General features: G+C 42.4%; 1 protein-coding gene and 1 non-coding gene across 2 annotated transcripts in view; one reads left to right on the forward strand and one right to left on the reverse strand.

Annotated features, from left to right (window-relative positions):
* The window catches only part of LOC120860849 (thrombospondin type-1 domain-containing protein 4-like), a 227,672-nt gene that overhangs the window by 45,001 nt on the left and 165,754 nt on the right, over nucleotides 1-16,917 (reverse strand). The window lies entirely within an intron of this gene.
* Nucleotides 7,536-7,607, forward strand: TRNAS-AGA. Its single transcript has one exon. It is a non-coding gene; the product is annotated as a tRNA-Ser (tRNA).

The raw sequence follows: 16,917 nt of genomic DNA on the forward strand, positions 1-16,917 counted from the left end.
AATATGACAAAAGACAAAGTCTATGGAAACATTACAGGTTAATTGAGGAGAGAGAGAAATGTCAGCGAATTGTATTACCTAACTTAGACTGGCTCCTGAACCAGAGGGAGAAAAGTGCTCTAATGACATTATGAGGTCAGCTGACAAAGCTGGAATAGGATGTTAAATTAAATACTTGTAAGCTTAGTGACAGTGTAAATGTGTGAAGCTGCTGGCTGTCCAATGCTTACATATGAGAGTGAGTGTTTGCTAAGTATTTACCCATTCTTAGTAAATACTCAGGCTTCCCATGTGGTGCTAGTGGTAAAGAACCCGCCTGCCAATGCAGGTAGATGTAAGAGACACGGGTTCAATACCTGGGTGGGGAAGATCCTCTGGAGGAGGACACAGCAACCTATTCCAGTATTCTTGCCTGGAGAATCCCATGGATAGAGGAACCTGGTGGGCTACGACCCATAGGGTCGCAAAGAGTTGGACACGACTGAAGAGACAGCATGAACGCACAATAAATACTCATTGAAAGTGGGATGTTTTTGGGTAAAAGGCCATGATGCCCTTAACCTACCCTCAAATGGTTCAGAGGAAAAAAATAGAACTGATTCTGAATAAGAAAATACAAGAGTTCTTTGTAGTATTTTAACTTCTGCAACATCTTTTAAAATTAAACTTTTTATTTTGTATTGGCATATAGCCAATTAACAATGTTGTGATAGTTTCAGGTAAACAACAAAGGGACTCAACCTCACATACACATATCCATTATCCCCCCTGCTATCCAGGCTGCCATATAACACTGAGCAACTTCTGCAATATTTTATGAATTCAAATTATTTCCACGTAAAAACTTGAAAAAAACCCCACAAGTTGACTTCTCTCCCAAATACTCATGCCTTGGGTTACATCTCCCTGGTGATTTGGATCTAATTGGTTGGGATATAGCCTGGGCAGGGAGAGATCTACAAGCTCCCAGTTGATGCTAATGTACAGCCAGGACTGGAATAGATCATGGAATTTCCAAGGCAGAAGTAGGTGCCACTGTTTTTCTGCATCCTGAACCACAAGTGTGGTGCTCCCTAATTACTCTTGTAAAACTTTGAATTAATTTTAGGAGATAATGTATACAAAGACATAATGTGATGTAGGAGAGACAGCATGTATAATCAAACAAGAAGTTCAGACGAAGCCCCAGTATTCTCTAATGGGCTTTGAACGTCTTCTGATAGGTATAAACATGCTGCAGGGAAACCACGTGCACGGATCTCATAAAACATTACTTGACAATATTGAGTTCTAATATTCATGAACATGGAACATTTCCTCAGCTTTAGTTCTTTTTGATTTTGTTCACCAGAGTTTTGTAATTTTCCTCATATATCAACAGATCTTGTACATATTTTGATAGATTAATCCCTGTTATGGTTTGAATATTTGTGTCCTCCCCCATCAAATTCATATATTCAAATCCTTACTGCTAAGGTGATATACATTCAAAAAACAAAGATCCAGTCCCATCATTTCATGGCAAATAGATGGGAAAACAATGGAAACAGTGACAGACTTTATTTTCCTGGGCTCCAAAATCACTGCAGATGGTAACTGCAGCCATGAAATTAAAAGACACTTGCTTCTTGGAAGAAAAGCTATGACAAACCTAGTCAGTATATTAAAAAGCAGAGACATTACTTGGCCCACAAAGGTCTGTCTAGTCAAAGCTATGGTTTTTCCAGTAGTCATGTATGGATGTGAGAGTTGGACCATAAGAAAGGCTGAGCACCAAAGGATTGATTCTTCTGAACTGTGGTGTTGTAGAGGACTCTTGAGAGTCCCTTGGACTGCAAGGAGATCCAACCAGTCAATTGTAAAGGAAATCAATCCAGAATATGCATCGGAAGGCCTAATGCTGAAGCTAAAGCTCCAATACTTTGGCCACCTGATGTGAACAGCTGACTCATTAGAAAAAACCCTGATGCTGGGAAAGACTGAAGTCAGTAGGAGAAGGGGATGACAGAGAATGAGATAGTTGGATGGTATCACCGACTTGATGGACACGAGTTTGATCAAGCTCTGGGAGATGGTGAAGGACAGGGAAGCCTGGCATGCTGCAGTCCATGGGGTTACAAAGAGTTGGACATGAATGAGTGACTGAACAACAAGGTGATATATTGGTGGCTCAGTGATAAAGAATCTGCCTGGCAATAAAGGAGACACGAGCTTGATTCTTGGGTTGGGAAGATCCCCTGGAGAAGGGAATGGCAACCCACTCCAATGTTCTTGCCTGGAGAATCCCATGGACAGAGGAGCCTGGTGGGCTACAGTCCAGGGGTTGCTCAGAGTTGGACATGACTTAGCAACTGAGCACACAAAGGTGATGTATGAGAAGGCGGGGAATTTGAGAGGAGACTGGGTGGTGAGGACAGAGTCCTCATAAAAGTGTGTGTGTACCCTTATAAAAAAGGCCCCAGAGATTGGTTTCTTGTCCTTCTGCAATGTGAGGACACAGTGAGAAATCTTCCTCCTGGAAGAGATCCTTCCCCAGAGCATGACCATGCTGACTCCTTGATCTTGGACTTCCAGCCTCCAGAACTGTGAAAAGTAAATTGCCATTGATTATGAGCCAACATTCCTTCTACCCTACCGAAAATATTCTGTCACTGTGATGCTCCTGCAGAACTGCCAAAGACCAAAAGTGGTGCAAAGGAAGTTTTAGGATCAGAGTATGGAGAAGGTTCAGAGTGCAACTCTGATGCAACTTTGAAAGAAGTAACACCTATGCATAAATATATGTTTCGGCTGGTTTCTATTATTAAGTTTATTTTCCTGATCTATATGTATATAAACCTGCTTTCCTTGCTAGAAGGTGAGCACTTTCAGGGCAGATACTGTGACATATACTTGTTGGCTCCACTGCTTAGCTCTTGCTTGGCACTCAATAAATGCTTATTGAATAGAAGTAAATTATGAGCTGTATTGTTCTGATCCATCTTATTTTAACCTTGGAGTTCAGATAAGAAACTTGGAAACTCCATAAATCCTGCTTTTATCTCGATGTTCCTGTTGAATAATTCAACCAATCTCAAAAACTCCATTTCTTCTGGTCAAAATGGTAAACACATGCAATGATGCCTAAAAATTCTGTGTTTTTTTTTTTTTTTAAACTAAAAAGCAACATGTCTCTTTGGGTAGATCCAGGTCCAACCTGATAAAATGTCCAGATTACGGTTTCTGTTAAACAAATACACACACATATCACACAGTGATTTCTTTTAGTTCAGATTTGCATTGAGAAGAATTGAACTTTGAGCTGCAAAGAATTGAACCTGTGTGATTTTCTACAACATGATGTAACAGTTTGGACTGAAAATCGGAGTATCAGAGAAAGAAGGCTGGCTTTCTTTGGCACTGTACACTTACAGGTTGTGAGGGGTTTGAATAAAGGGAACTGCCAAGTCTGCTCTTATTTTAATTGCTAAATTATGGCTAAGTATGCCTAAATCTCATTCTTTATAATATTAACATTTGATGTATTTTGACTCCAAATTTCCTCTGAATGCTTACTAACTATAAAGAAAGTCTGTGTGTTTTTAAGCCCCAAATAATGTTGTATGAAATAGATCTCATCTGTGGTTTAAGTGGGGCTTCCCAAGTGGCGCTAGTGGTAAGGAACCCACCTGCCAATGCAGGAGACATAAGAGATGCAGGTTTGATTTCTGGGTTGGGAAGATCCCCTGGAGGAGGGCATGGCAACCCACTCCAGTATTCTTGCCTGAAGAATCCTACAGACAGAGGAGCTTGGTGGGCTAGAGTCCAAGGGGTCACAAAGAGCTGGACATGTCTGAAGGACTTAGCATGCAAGCATGGTATAACTGAGATGATAAACTGAGCAAAGAAGTATTGAGGGGCTATAAAGGTAAGACACAGCCCATGATCTTCGGAGCTTGGACACCTGCTAATATGATGTGTGTAGAGAGGCTAGTAAAATTTCCATGGGGTGCCGAGGAGCATGGAGGGCTTGGAGTCTGAGTAGGAACTTGCAAGATGAGAAGCAGTTCGCTAAGCAGAGGATGGGGGCAGGATTCATTGGGGGACAGAGGACATGGACAAAGGCAGAAGCCAGAAAAGGCCTGAGCGTGGAGGGGTCGGGGGCAGTCTGGTGCCCTTAGAGGTGTCATGGGGTCCTGGGGGCTGGAGGAGAGGGGGAATGTCTGCAGAGTGAGAGGCCCTGGAGATGAGGTGGGAAGGGGCTGCTGAATAGGAAACCCCCAAGTTCATGAACACCACAGTTCCTGGAGTGCCCACCATGCCTCATGGGCAGCCCTCAGCTCTGTCACTACAGCCACCTGGGGCCACCTCTCCTGTCTAGGCTGAACTATCTACTTCCCACAAGCAGGGGGGACCTGTTTGCCCTTTAAAACAGGGATCCCCAACCTCCAGGATCAAGTGCCTGATGATCTGAGGTGGAGCTGATATAACAATAATAGAAACAAAGTGCACAGTAAATGTGCCTGAATCATCCCCAGACCACCTGCCCCCATCCTTGTCAATGGAAATACTGTCTTCTATGAAACCATTCCCTGGTGCCATAAAGGTTGGGGACTGCTGCATTAGAAGGCATTCCAGTAGTCCAGTTTACGCTAATGAGTCTCATTATAGCTCAGTTCATTTAGAGGTAAACTTGGTGTCTTTCTCACTCTAAATGAGCTTGCTTTCCTAACCCCTCCTCCTTTTAAAAAAGAACTATTCTTCCATTACTCAGATTCAAGTTTTGGCAATCACCTTTGGTTTTTCCCTACTCTTCTCTCCCGCTCTCCCTTCCTGCCTACTCCCTTAGGCATTCAAGTTCTCTTTGTCTCACCTTTGGACCATGACAGAGGTCTGCACATGGATCTCCTGGCAAGCTACCCTAAGTTAATCTTCCTAAAATACCCCCTTCTTCCTGTTCCTTCCCTGCCTCTGAATTTCCACGCCTGAAGGATAAAGCCCTGGTTGACAATCAATGTCTTGTGTGATTTGACTCTGCCTTCAACCATCTCACACAGCCCCCTCGTCTTCAGTCAAGTATGGAAAATGTCTGTAATTTGTATCTGTGATTTTAAAAATTTCTGTGATTTTTTTCATAGGAGACGAGCTCTGTCATTCTGTATATGCCAAAAGAACACTCAGTAGATATTGTTGAATAAAGCCAGTGTCCCCCTCTCATCTTGAGGGTCCTATTCAGGAGCTGTTACCTCCTGCTTCTAACCTCTTAACCCTAGTGGCGCTAGTAGTTATGAACCCACCTGCAGTGCAGGAGACATAATGAGACTTGGGTTCAGTCCCTGGGTCGGGAAGATCACCTGGAGAAGGGCCTGGCAACCCACTTCAATATTCTTGCCTGGAGGATCCCATGGACTGAAGAGCCTAGGGGCTACAGTCCATAGGGTCACAAAGGGTCAGACAAGTGACTTAGCACATACCCTGTTCTTCGAGGCTCAATCAACAACTGTCTTGATTGTTTTAAATGCCACGTCTAAGCTCCCAAGATTTTTTTTAACCTCAAGAGCAGAAAGTTGAATCAGACTCTTCAGCTCAGGCCACTTCTGCTGTACAAGGCCCACTTCTCTTATTTTATTTTCCTTTTCCCACAGGATTCTCTCTGATATTATTCCTTGCCTGTCCTAATGAGGATCTACACTAATGTGATACGTGTGTGTATATAATTCATGTAGATGTTACTATTTTTTCAACAACCTTGTTTTTAAGATTCAAGCATAAGCTTGAATCCAATGAAAAGATGCAAGGTCTTGTGGGAAATTCCAAACAACCAATCTAATATCATTTTCACCACTTTTTTTTTCTTTTTTTCAGACACATGTGTTGATGTATAGTTAATTTACAATGCTCTTGGACTTCCCTGGTGGTCCAGTGGTTACGACTCTGTGCTTCCACTATAGGGGGACATGTGTTTAATCCCTGGTTGGGGAAGTTCATCATGGCACATGGTACAGACAAAAAAAAAACTCAAAAAACAAAAAACTATGCTGTGTTGGTTTCAAGTGTACAGCAAAGTGATTCAGTTTCATATATATATGTATATATATGTATTATATATACATATAGACACATTCTTTTCAGATTCTTCATTGGGGGAGAGATAAATTAGGAGTTTTTGATTAACCCATACACACTATGTTTTTGCTGAGGGTTCCAAGATGATGGTACTAATTCAATCCTTACTAGTGAATTGATAATGGCAGAAGTTAATCTAAGAAACATAGGATGTACTTAGATGCTAAGGTAATAGAAAAGTTTTAATGCAGAGACACAAATGAACCCAAAACCTTTTGTTTTCTGAGTATGAGAACACTGAGCAATAAATACACATCAATTTCAAGGAGAGCAAACACAAGGAAAGAAATTTCTGTTTAATGACTTCGACTGTTGAGCTATGATTCTTGCTTGTGATACTTCTCTAAGACTGAACCATTTACGTCTTTGGAGTTACAAGTGTTATACAGCTACTGATGACAGCTTGTCCATCTACTAGGTGAATAGCTAGGAAACATTTTCCTGTGATGATAATTTAAAAGATTTTTAGATGAAATCAAATAGATATTAACTAGGGAGCAAAATCACATTTGGAAAATAAAACACAAAATTTCAAAGAAATTCGGACTGGCAGTAGAACAACTTTGGGCTACCTTCTTAGTGTCAGGAAGGATTTTTCCTGATAGAAAGTACTCCAGTACCAGTACTTTTCTTGGTACTGGAGGCTTAAAGGAAAGTCTGAGAAACACTGGTGAAGTGGATTTATCTCTAAATCATCTTGAGAATTTGAAAATAGCATTTAAATTTTCTCTAACACACATTGATCTTCTGCTAGGTTCCTCTACTTTATAATCTCAGTTTACTTAAAAAGAACTTTTTACAAAATGGAAAATGTCAAACATCTAACATTAACAGTAAACAAAGCAGTATAATAAAGTCTCATGAACCTATCACCGAATAGGTACTTTAGGAATTCCTAAATAGAACTTTAGGAATTATCAACCTTTGGCCATTCTTCATTATAACTTTCTGACTGCTTCCTTGTCTTTCTTGCCTTTCAACACTTCTCTCAGGGGAGATAAGCTTGTTCTTTTCCTTGGAAGTATTCACTCATGTCAGATTTCAAGAATATAGCAGATTTATCTGTTTTTTTTTTTTTTACTTCTCTGATTTAATTCCCTTTCCAACTTGGGTTAAGGAATGTAAGGTGGTGCTCAGAATGGAATTAACCCCACGTGAGCACTGTTCCTGCACTTGGGGTATTGAGCACCAAGTAATAATAGGGCTCAATTAGGGCAGCACAGAGCTAGAGCCACGGTTCTCAAAGTGTGAGCCCTGAGCCAGCTGTAGCCGCGCTTGAGAACTTGTTAGAAATGAAAACTCTCATCCCATCCCAGACCTCCTGAACTTGAATCCCTGGAAGCAGAACCCAGAAATGCGAGTGTTAACAAGCCCTCCCAGTGTTTCTATTGCACATTCAACTTTGATAACCACCACTCTAAAGGTTGGAGTCCCTGGTGGCTCAGAGGTTAAAGCATCTGCCTAGAATGCAGGAGACCCAGGTTCGATCCCTGGGTTGGGAAGATCCCCTGGAGAAGGAAAATGGCAACCCACTCCAGTACTCTTGCTTGGAGAATCCCATAGAGGGAGGAGCCTGGTCGGCTACAGTCCATGGGGTCACAAAGAGTCGGACACGACTAAGCAACTTCACTCACTTCACTCTAAAGGTTAAGGCAACTTGAAACACGGACAGCTGCAAGAATCAGGAACGTGATACCTAGCCTGTGTTCTCTGAATGCTTGTGTGTGAGTGCACGTGCACATCCCTCACCCCACACAAAGACACTTGTATATAAGCATATTCTTATTTAAAATAGCCTAAAACCTATTTCTGGGCTTCCTTGGTGGCTCAGATGGTAAGGAATCTGCCTGCAATGCAAGAGACCCAGGTTTGATCCCTGGCTCAGGAAGATCCCCTGGAGAAGAGAAGGGAATGGCTACCCACTCCAACATTCTTGCCTGGAGAATCCCATGGACAGAGAAACCTGGAGGGCTACAGTCCATGGGGTCACAAAGAGTTAGACTGAGGGACTAACTGAGGGACTATCACTTTCAAAACATTTCTACCTGAAAAATGAATACAGGCTTGAGGAAGATATTAACAAACAAAAATTTCTGGGTAAAACTTAAGCTTCCTTGTTGCGCTATTTCATCTATAAGTCATAGGCAGTGGACATCACTGAAGCTTACCTATTTTAGGTATTAACACATCCATGAAACTCCCTCCATGCCTGCTGCAGTAATGAAGACAGAGTGGTGTAGGAAAAAGGATAAACATGTAGGTCCATTGAACAGAACAGTCTTAAAACAGACCCACATAACTATGGCCAATTTTTGATTAAGTTGCAAAGGAATTCAATGGAGAAAAGGTAGTCTTTCAAACAAACTGCATATCTATCTACATTGGGAAAAAAATGAACTTCAACCTATACTTCCCACTTTATACAAAAATTGAATCAAAATGGATCATAGAATTCCATGTGAAATGTGTGTGTGTGTGTGCCAGGTCATTTCAGTCATGTCCAACGCTTTGTGACCCTTTGGACTTCTGCCCGCCAGGCTCCTCTGTCCATGGCGTTCTCCAGGCAAGAATACTACTGGAGTGGGTTGCCATGCTCTCCTCCAGGAGATCTTTCCGACCCAGGGATTGAACCCTTGTCTCTTAAGTCTCCTGTATTCGCAGGCAGGTTCTTTACCACTAGCACCACCTGGGACAACTTTTAGAAGAAACCTAGGATAAAACTTCTGTGACCTTGGGTGAAGTGAAATGTTCTTAGATAATATACCCTAAACCAGAGCTGTTAAAGAAAACATCGATAAAGTAGACTTTATCAAAATTAAACACCTGCTCAATGAAAGACTGTATTATTCTATATCTAGAATATATAAAGCACTATTGAAATTCAACCAAAGTCCACTTAGAAATTAGGGGAAGGATTTGAACTTTACCAGAGAAATATACAGGCTGTATATAAGCACATTGATTTCCTTAATTGCTTTTCTATTTTCAATTCCACTGATTTCTGCTCTTCTCTTGATTATTTCTCCCTTTGCTTGCTTTGGGTTTCATTTCCTCTTCTTTTCCTAGTTTCTCAAGGTTTAAGATTAAATTTTTGATTTAGAATCTTTCTTCTTTTCCAATATAAGCATTTAATGCTATACATTTCCTCTTAGCACTGCTTTAGCTATATCCCACAAGTTTCAACGTGTTGTATTTTCACTTTCATTCAGTTCAAAATACTAAGTTCATGTAAGATTTTTGTCAGTTCATTTCCATGTATTTTTAAACTTCAAATATTTGGGAAATTTTTGGATTTCTTTTGACTACTGATTTCTAGTTAAATACCCCTCATGGTCAAGAAAAGCTATTTTATGTGATTAAATTAAATTTGTTATGGTTTGTCTTATGGTTCAGAATATGGTTTATCTTGGTGCCTGTTCCATGTACACTTGGAAAGAATATGTCTTTCTGCTGCTGCTGGATGGAGTGTTGCGTAAATGTCAATTAGATCAAGAGTCTACTTGTTCTATTAATTATCTTGTTCTGTTAATTATCTTGAAAGGAACATGACAGTCTCCCAGTATAATTGTGGATTTTTCTATCTCTCTTTTCATTGCTATCAGTTTTAACTTTATGTAATTTGTGACTTTGCTGTTTAGGGGTATTAGTCTTACACATTTAAGACTACTATGTTTTCTTGGTTAATTTCTTCTTCATTATTATGCAAGTTCCCTCTTTGCCTCTGGTAATTTTTTCTTGTTCCAAAGTCTACTTTGTGTAATAACATAGTCACTCCTGCTGTCTTATGTTTAGTCTTTTCATGGCATATCTTTTTTGTTTTATCCTTTTAATTTTAATCTATTTTTTTCATTAAATTTAGAGTAGGTTTCTTATAGATAGCATATCATTAGGTCTTAAAAATATTTATCATATAATTATTGATTAGATTTAGCTCTACCATTTTCTTAGTATTCTATTTGCCTCCTCTGTTTTTTGCTCCTCTGTACTCCCTTTTCTTTCTGTAGGATTTGGATACTTTTTAGTACCCCATCAGTTCAGTTCAGTTCAGTTGCTCAGTTGTGTCCGACTCTTTGAGACCCCATGAATTGCAGCACGCCAGGCCTCCCTGTCCATCACCAACTCCTGGAGTTCACCCAAACTCACGTCCATCGAGTACCCCATATATTTTATCAATTGGCTTTTTGTTCATAGCTCTAGGTACTATTTTTTAGGTGTTACAAGAGGATTATAATATACAAACCTCATTTGTCACAGTTTAATTGAAGTTAATATTTACCACTTCAAATAAAATGTAAAGTCTTAAAAACATACAGGTCTTTTACCCTCCCCTATTTATATTATATTTGTCATACGTATTACATCTACATACAGTGAAATCCTCCCAAAGTTACTTTTGTTGTCAATAATCACACATAGTTCATACAACTTAAGAGGATATGACCTTGGCTTTTTTATAACCTCATGATAATCCCATGAGATACGTAGTAGGTATTATGAATTCCATTTTAGGGGAGAGAAAACTGATAAGTTTGGTGACTTGTCTGCATTCACATAGCTGGCTAATAGCAGAACCAGAAGTCAGCTTATTTGTTCTCACTTCCTTTCTCTGCTACTAGGTCACCATATATATAAGTTATAGCTTTAGTACCGAAAACTAGAATCTGTGGCACAGGAGGTGCCATCAAATTGTAAAAAGATACTGGAAATGAGAACATCTGGGTTCAAATATGCTCTGCACATTGCAGGACATGAGGATAGAGCTCATTCAAGTAGAGCACTCAATATGTGACTGCAAAGCCTGGGAACTATCTGTAAATAATACATCACTGCGGATGGTGACCACAGCCATGCAATTTAAAGATGCTGCTCCTTGGAAGAAATCTAAGACAAACCTAGTCAGCATATTAAAAAGCAGAGACATCATTTTGCTGACAAAGGTCTGTATAGTCAAAGCTATGGTTTTTCCAGGAGTCATGCAGGGATGCGAGAGTTGGACTGAGCACCAAAGAATTGATGCTTTTGAACTGTGGTGTTGGAGAAGACTCTTGAAAATCCCTAGGACAGCAAAGAGATCCAACCTGTCAATCCTAAAGGAAATCAACCCTGAATATTCATTGGAAGGATTGATGCTGAAGTTGAAGCTCCAATACTTTGGCCACCTGATGCGAAGAGCCAATTCATTGGAAAAGACTCTGATGCTGGGAAAGACTGAAGGCAGGAGGAGAAGGGGGTCACGATGAGGAGATAATTGGATGGCATCATCGACTCAATGAACATGAGTTTGAGCAAACTCCAGGAGATAGTGAAGGATGGGGAAGTCCATGGGGGTACAAAGAGTTGGACATGATTTAATGATTGAACAACAGCAGCAGTATTTAAGCATTCTTCCCATTGGAAGCACTATGGTGAGCTGGCAGAGGTGGCTTTTACATCCTATGTGTGGCACCAAGATAATGAGTGGAAATAGGCCTGGATCTAATTCTTTAGGCACTTGATCAGCCACAGACTGGCTGATGCTTTCACGTTTCCAACTAACAAATAAGTTTCCATCCACGGTCATTTATGTTGGCTCTTCTCCATTTGGAATTTTTGCTACTTCTATTCATCAGAAATAATCAAGATTCCAACTACAGATGGTTGAATACAAAATTCATTTCTGTGGAAATCCTATTTCCCTTTCCTTAAATTAGTGGCTTTAAAAACTGTGTTCCCTGAAGTCCTAGAGATTTTCATACAGTTTCCAGATCTCCACAGTGTCCTCAAGGGGTCATCACAGAGAAAAAGGTAGAATGGTCCTGGCATATGTATTGGGGGAAGGAAGCCACCTCTTTCTTCTTTTGTTTATTTCAAATATTTTATTTGAACAAATAGTTGCATGGCACCATTAAAGAAATTTGAAAACCTCCACCTCAGAGCATTGACTCAGTCTCTCAGGGTGGGTGGGAACTTGAGGTTTGTGGACTTCAGTCTAACCATCCATGGAAGACTTGAATTCATTACCACTGCGTGGCATCTGCTTGGGCAGCTTCAGTGGCAGGGAATGTCCACGTCTCTAGCAGTTCACTTCTTTGCTTAGTTCTGATGCCAACAGTTGCAGGTCAGTGCTTCTCAAACGCCCATTAAAATCACCCGCATCTCTGGTATGCATGCATCTGTATATGCTCTGTCATGTTGGACTCTTTGTGACCCCGTGGACTGTAGCCCACCAGGCTCCTCTGTCCATGGGATTCTCCATGGCAAGAATACTGGAGCGGGTTGCCATTTCCTCCTCCAGGGGATCTTCCTGATACCCTGGATCGAACCTGCCTCTCCTGCATTGCAGGCAGATGATTTACCACTGAGCCACTGCGTAAAGGTTTAAAAAATACTGATGCCTGGGCCCCACCCCTAAAGATTCTGATTTAATGGGTTTGGGGGTGTAGCCTGGGTCATGGGCGATTTCAAAGCTTCCTGCTGTTGCTGGTGCTAAGTTGCTTCAGTCGTGTCCGACTCTGTGCAACCCCATAGACGGCAGCCCACCAGGTTCCCCCATCCCTGGGATTCTCTAGGCAAGAATACTGGAGTGGGTTGCCATTTCCTTCTCCAATGCATGAAAGTGAAAAGTGAAAGTGAAGTCGCTCAGTCGTGTCCGACTCTTAGTCTTAGATTTTCCAGGCAAGAGTACTGGAGTGGGGTGCCATTGCCTTCTCCTTCAAAGCTTCCTAGGTGGTTCTAATTTGTAGCCAAGTTTGGAGACCTTATAGCCTTAGATGAGCTGAAATCTGCACCTTAGAAGTGTCACGTGGTACTCTTACTCGTCCTGTGGAAGACACGGGTAACAATTTGAACCTGTCTTCTACATAAGAACCTATATAAAATCCAAAGAGAGCTTTCACTTTCCTCCCAGAGTTTTCCCATGCTAATTAAAATCCCAGGCTTCCTGGACGTCTCCTCCTGCAACATGTTATCTGGCTGGTCTGTATTTCTTTTTTTGTCAGTTTCATTTGTTTATTTTTGGCTGTGCTGGGTCTTTGTTGCTGCTCCGGCTTTTCTCTAGTCATGGCAAGTTGGGCTACTCTCTAGTTTTAGCGAGTGGGCTCCTCATTATGGCGGCATCTCGTTGTGGAGCATGGGCTCTAGGCTACTTGGGCTTCAGTAATTCTGACTCATGGGCTCAGTTGCTGTGGCTCCCAGGCTCTAGAGCACAGGCTCAATAGTTGTGGTTCACAGACTTAGTTGCTCTGCGGTATGTGGGATCTTCCTGGACCAGGGATTGAACCCATGTCTTCTGCATGGGCAGGCGAATTCTTTGCCACGGAGCCACCAGCGAAGCCCTAATCTGAATTTCTCTTAAAGGGAGGTGTCTTCCCAGAGTGCATCGTACTAGAATGGATGTAATGATTCCACAGGAGAGCAGAAAGAGGACATCTCTGCTTCTCCACACTCGACTCTGATTCCTGCAGTTTCTACGAAGCACATGGTTGATTTCACGAAGAGCTTTTTTCAAACAGGTGCTGCTGCTTAACTCCTTTCCCCACCTTGTGTTTGGATACCAATTATGAATTACTGGCTAAGGCCTAATGACAACCAGAAGACCAAATCAGCACAGCCTGGAGACAATTCATTCTTCCATCCCTGTAGTCTTTTACAGTTTGCAAAGTAAATTCACACACCTTATTTCAATTACTCCTTCCCCTCAGCTGTTCTGATTCCAATTCCACTATTCAGGTGAGGAAGCTGGTTTTAAAACAAAGGAGAATTGTGCCCCAAACCACGAGGTTAGTAAGCAGCAGAACTGGGTGTGTAATGTAAGGCCCCTGTTTCGCTCTTTAGATTCCTACAGTGTCACACTACCTCCCACGTAACTGCACGTCCATGGCAGGCTGGGGACAGGACCTCACTGAATACAGACCTCTGGTTATTGCCGCTGCTGCCTGTGGCCATGTTCCGGGGCCACCCAAGCTCTCTGCACCGTGTGTGTGCAGCACTGAAACCACAGGACGGGGGGCTCTGCCGCAGTGTTGAGAAAATAAGGCCAGGTTTCGGGCCACGGTACATGCCCTTCCCTCTGAATGCCGACAGAAAGCATGTGGTTACTTTAAAACCTCCTTGGAGAAAACCCGCCATGTGCACAGCTGAACCAAAACACAAAACCAGGGTCAGAGAGTAGCAACTCATTCGGAAAAAATTCATAATCCATTTCATGATGGAGCCCTTCCTGCATACACATGGGATGCTTTATTCTCCTTTGGTTCCTGCCTTGTGTATGCTCAGTTGTGTCCGACTCATTTGCGACCCCAGGGACTATAGCCCGCCAGGCTCCTCTGTTCATTCTGGGGTTCTCCAGGCAAGAATACTGGCGTGGGTAGCCACGCCCTCCTCCAGGGGATCTTCCTAACCGAGAGACTGAACCCGTGTCTCCTGCACTGCAAGCAGATTCTTTACCCACTGAACTACCTGGGAAGCCCTGTGTTTGCTCTAGGACTCAAATATTCTCTTCTAACAACTGACACATTAATTATAGATCCTTTCAGTTTCCAACTCAGCTCTGATCCAGGGCTTTGGTTTTCTGGTTACACATTTGGAATATTCTCGGGACTTCCTGATTTCAAACTCCCATGGCTGACCTTACTATGGGTCTTCATTCCCCCTATTGCACTGACTGAACTAAAGGCAGCGTGACATCCATTGTCTGGGCAGTGGGCTCGGTTTGTCCTGGGTGCAGGGAATAAGGAGGTACATTGTAGAGGATTTAAAAACGGTAATAAAAGTGTCTAGTAGTGGATGTTTTTTATTATCACCATGAGAAATACTCCTCCCCTTTCTCTCCTCCCCAACCTTGGTAACATTCAGTCACAAAGGTCCATCCCAAACTCTATAGCCCTGGGCTCCATTTCTACCCTGTCAGACAGAATGGAAACCACATTAACCAGGCTTGGTAGGGCTTCCAAAGAACTTGCCGAACAGCTTAGACAGAACTCTGTTAAAACAACAGACCGCCAGAAGGTAGTGCAGCTTCTATGGCTGGCCAGAAAACCAGAGAAAACTGGGTTTAAAAAATCTCTAAGACCATGCCCTCACACGATGCCGTGGTTATTCCCAAGCACTGAAGAGTATCACACTGGAAAAAGAGGACATGAAATTGTTTTTATTTGAAAGGCATTTGTTTGAGAAAATGATGCTTTCTCCAAGCAAAATGTTAGCTTGCCTGGTTAGAAGTTAATTACAGTATTTATTGCTTAAAGCTAGCCTGGAATTTTGGCTTGAATTCTTACAAGCCTGTGATTCCGGGGAAAAATTACCTATTCAACCCAAGGCCAGTGAGCTAAAGGTTGATCTGATAATTGCCTATTTCAAAAGGACCCATGAGATAAGAAATAAGTCCCCAAGGGAGCAAAAAACCAAACTGAGGTTTTAAATCCAGGAACATTATCGTGGAGGTGCAGGAATGTTTGTTACTCAGATTAGAGCTAAATGAGGAAATGACTTAAAAGGATCAAGTGGTTAGTTGCTTTGATTTTCAGATTAATAATGTGCTTGTTCCTTTGATATCTTCCATACTCACATGTTGGTTTAATTAAAATATTTTCTCAGCGCAAGCAGAGAAATCATGCATTTGATATGCGGCTTAACGGACTTGAGCTTCATCTTCCTAACCTGTCTCCAAGGCAAACATTATCCTTGTTGGTCCACTTCCTTTAGCCCCACCTTTGGGGCTGGGTACCACCAGCTGACTTGTTTGGGCCTCTGGACATCATGACTGTGTTTTCCATCTGTCCTCTTCTTGGTGCTTATTTGACCTTGACCTTTGATTTTCTTCCAAGGTTTGAGCCTCAGCCCTTTGGTTTTCTTCTTCCTGCATGACTGTCTCCAACCGTAGGGCTTCAGTGCTCACCCCAGGCTGGCTCACTCCCACCTCAGCTCAAAGATTTCCATTCCAGCTGTTAACAGGCTATGTCTTTGACCTTAATCCTTCCTGCCTCCTTGAAGATCACCCTCCAGCAAGCATTCCTTCTCCCTGCCCACTCTTATCTCCCTCACTGTCTGCCAGCTCCTCCCCATCTTCCAAGAAACATGTTTAAGGCTACCCTAGCCTTCAAGAAGAAAAGAAATACCACATCTTGCATCGGCCCTGGCACCCCTTATTCTCCCTCCTCCTCTTCATCATCAAACTTCCTAAACAACATTTACTCTGGCTGCCCTGCACCTGCAAAGGTCAGGAGTAACATTCTAGTCGCTGGATCCAGCTGCCTCTCCGCCCAGGCCTCATGTCTATGGCATGTTAACTCTTTCTGCTGGGAGGTAGACCGCTCCCCAGTGATCTCCCTCATCCCTCACCTCTGTACCTCATCCCCTGACTCTGGCCTATCTCTGACTGCACGTCTGGTCCTCTTCCTCCGCCTCCTCCTCTCCAAAGGGATCTGAGGCTGCAGTCTTTGGTTGTCTTTTATTTCTCCTCCATTCTGTCGCCTCCTTTCCCCCACCCCTCCAAATCCAGTCCTCCATTTTGAAGACACAACTCGCAATTTATATCTTTGGTCCTGAACTCCATCACCACGTTTCCAAGGCCTCTCTGAACTTTACTCTAAACCTTTCAAAAATGGCTCGCCCGTCCAGTCCAACATGTCTCAAAGCAAACACTCCGTGATCGCTCCCAGTCCTGCTTCGCCCGTTTGCTGGCCCACGTGTCCCGCCGTTCACTGGGCTGGGAAACCTCCCCTTTTTCCCAGCTCTTTCTTTACTCCTGGTGTATAATCAGTTACAAAATCCTATTTTCCAAGCAAACGGTGATCCCCATTTCGCCATATTCGGTCAGAGCTTCTACCCCTCCAG

The sequence above is a fragment of the Oryx dammah genome, unplaced genomic scaffold (genome assembly GCF_014754425.2).
Source record: "Oryx dammah isolate SB20612 unplaced genomic scaffold, SCBI_Odam_1.1 HiC_scaffold_11208, whole genome shotgun sequence".
NCBI lineage: Eukaryota > Metazoa > Chordata > Mammalia > Artiodactyla > Bovidae > Oryx > Oryx dammah.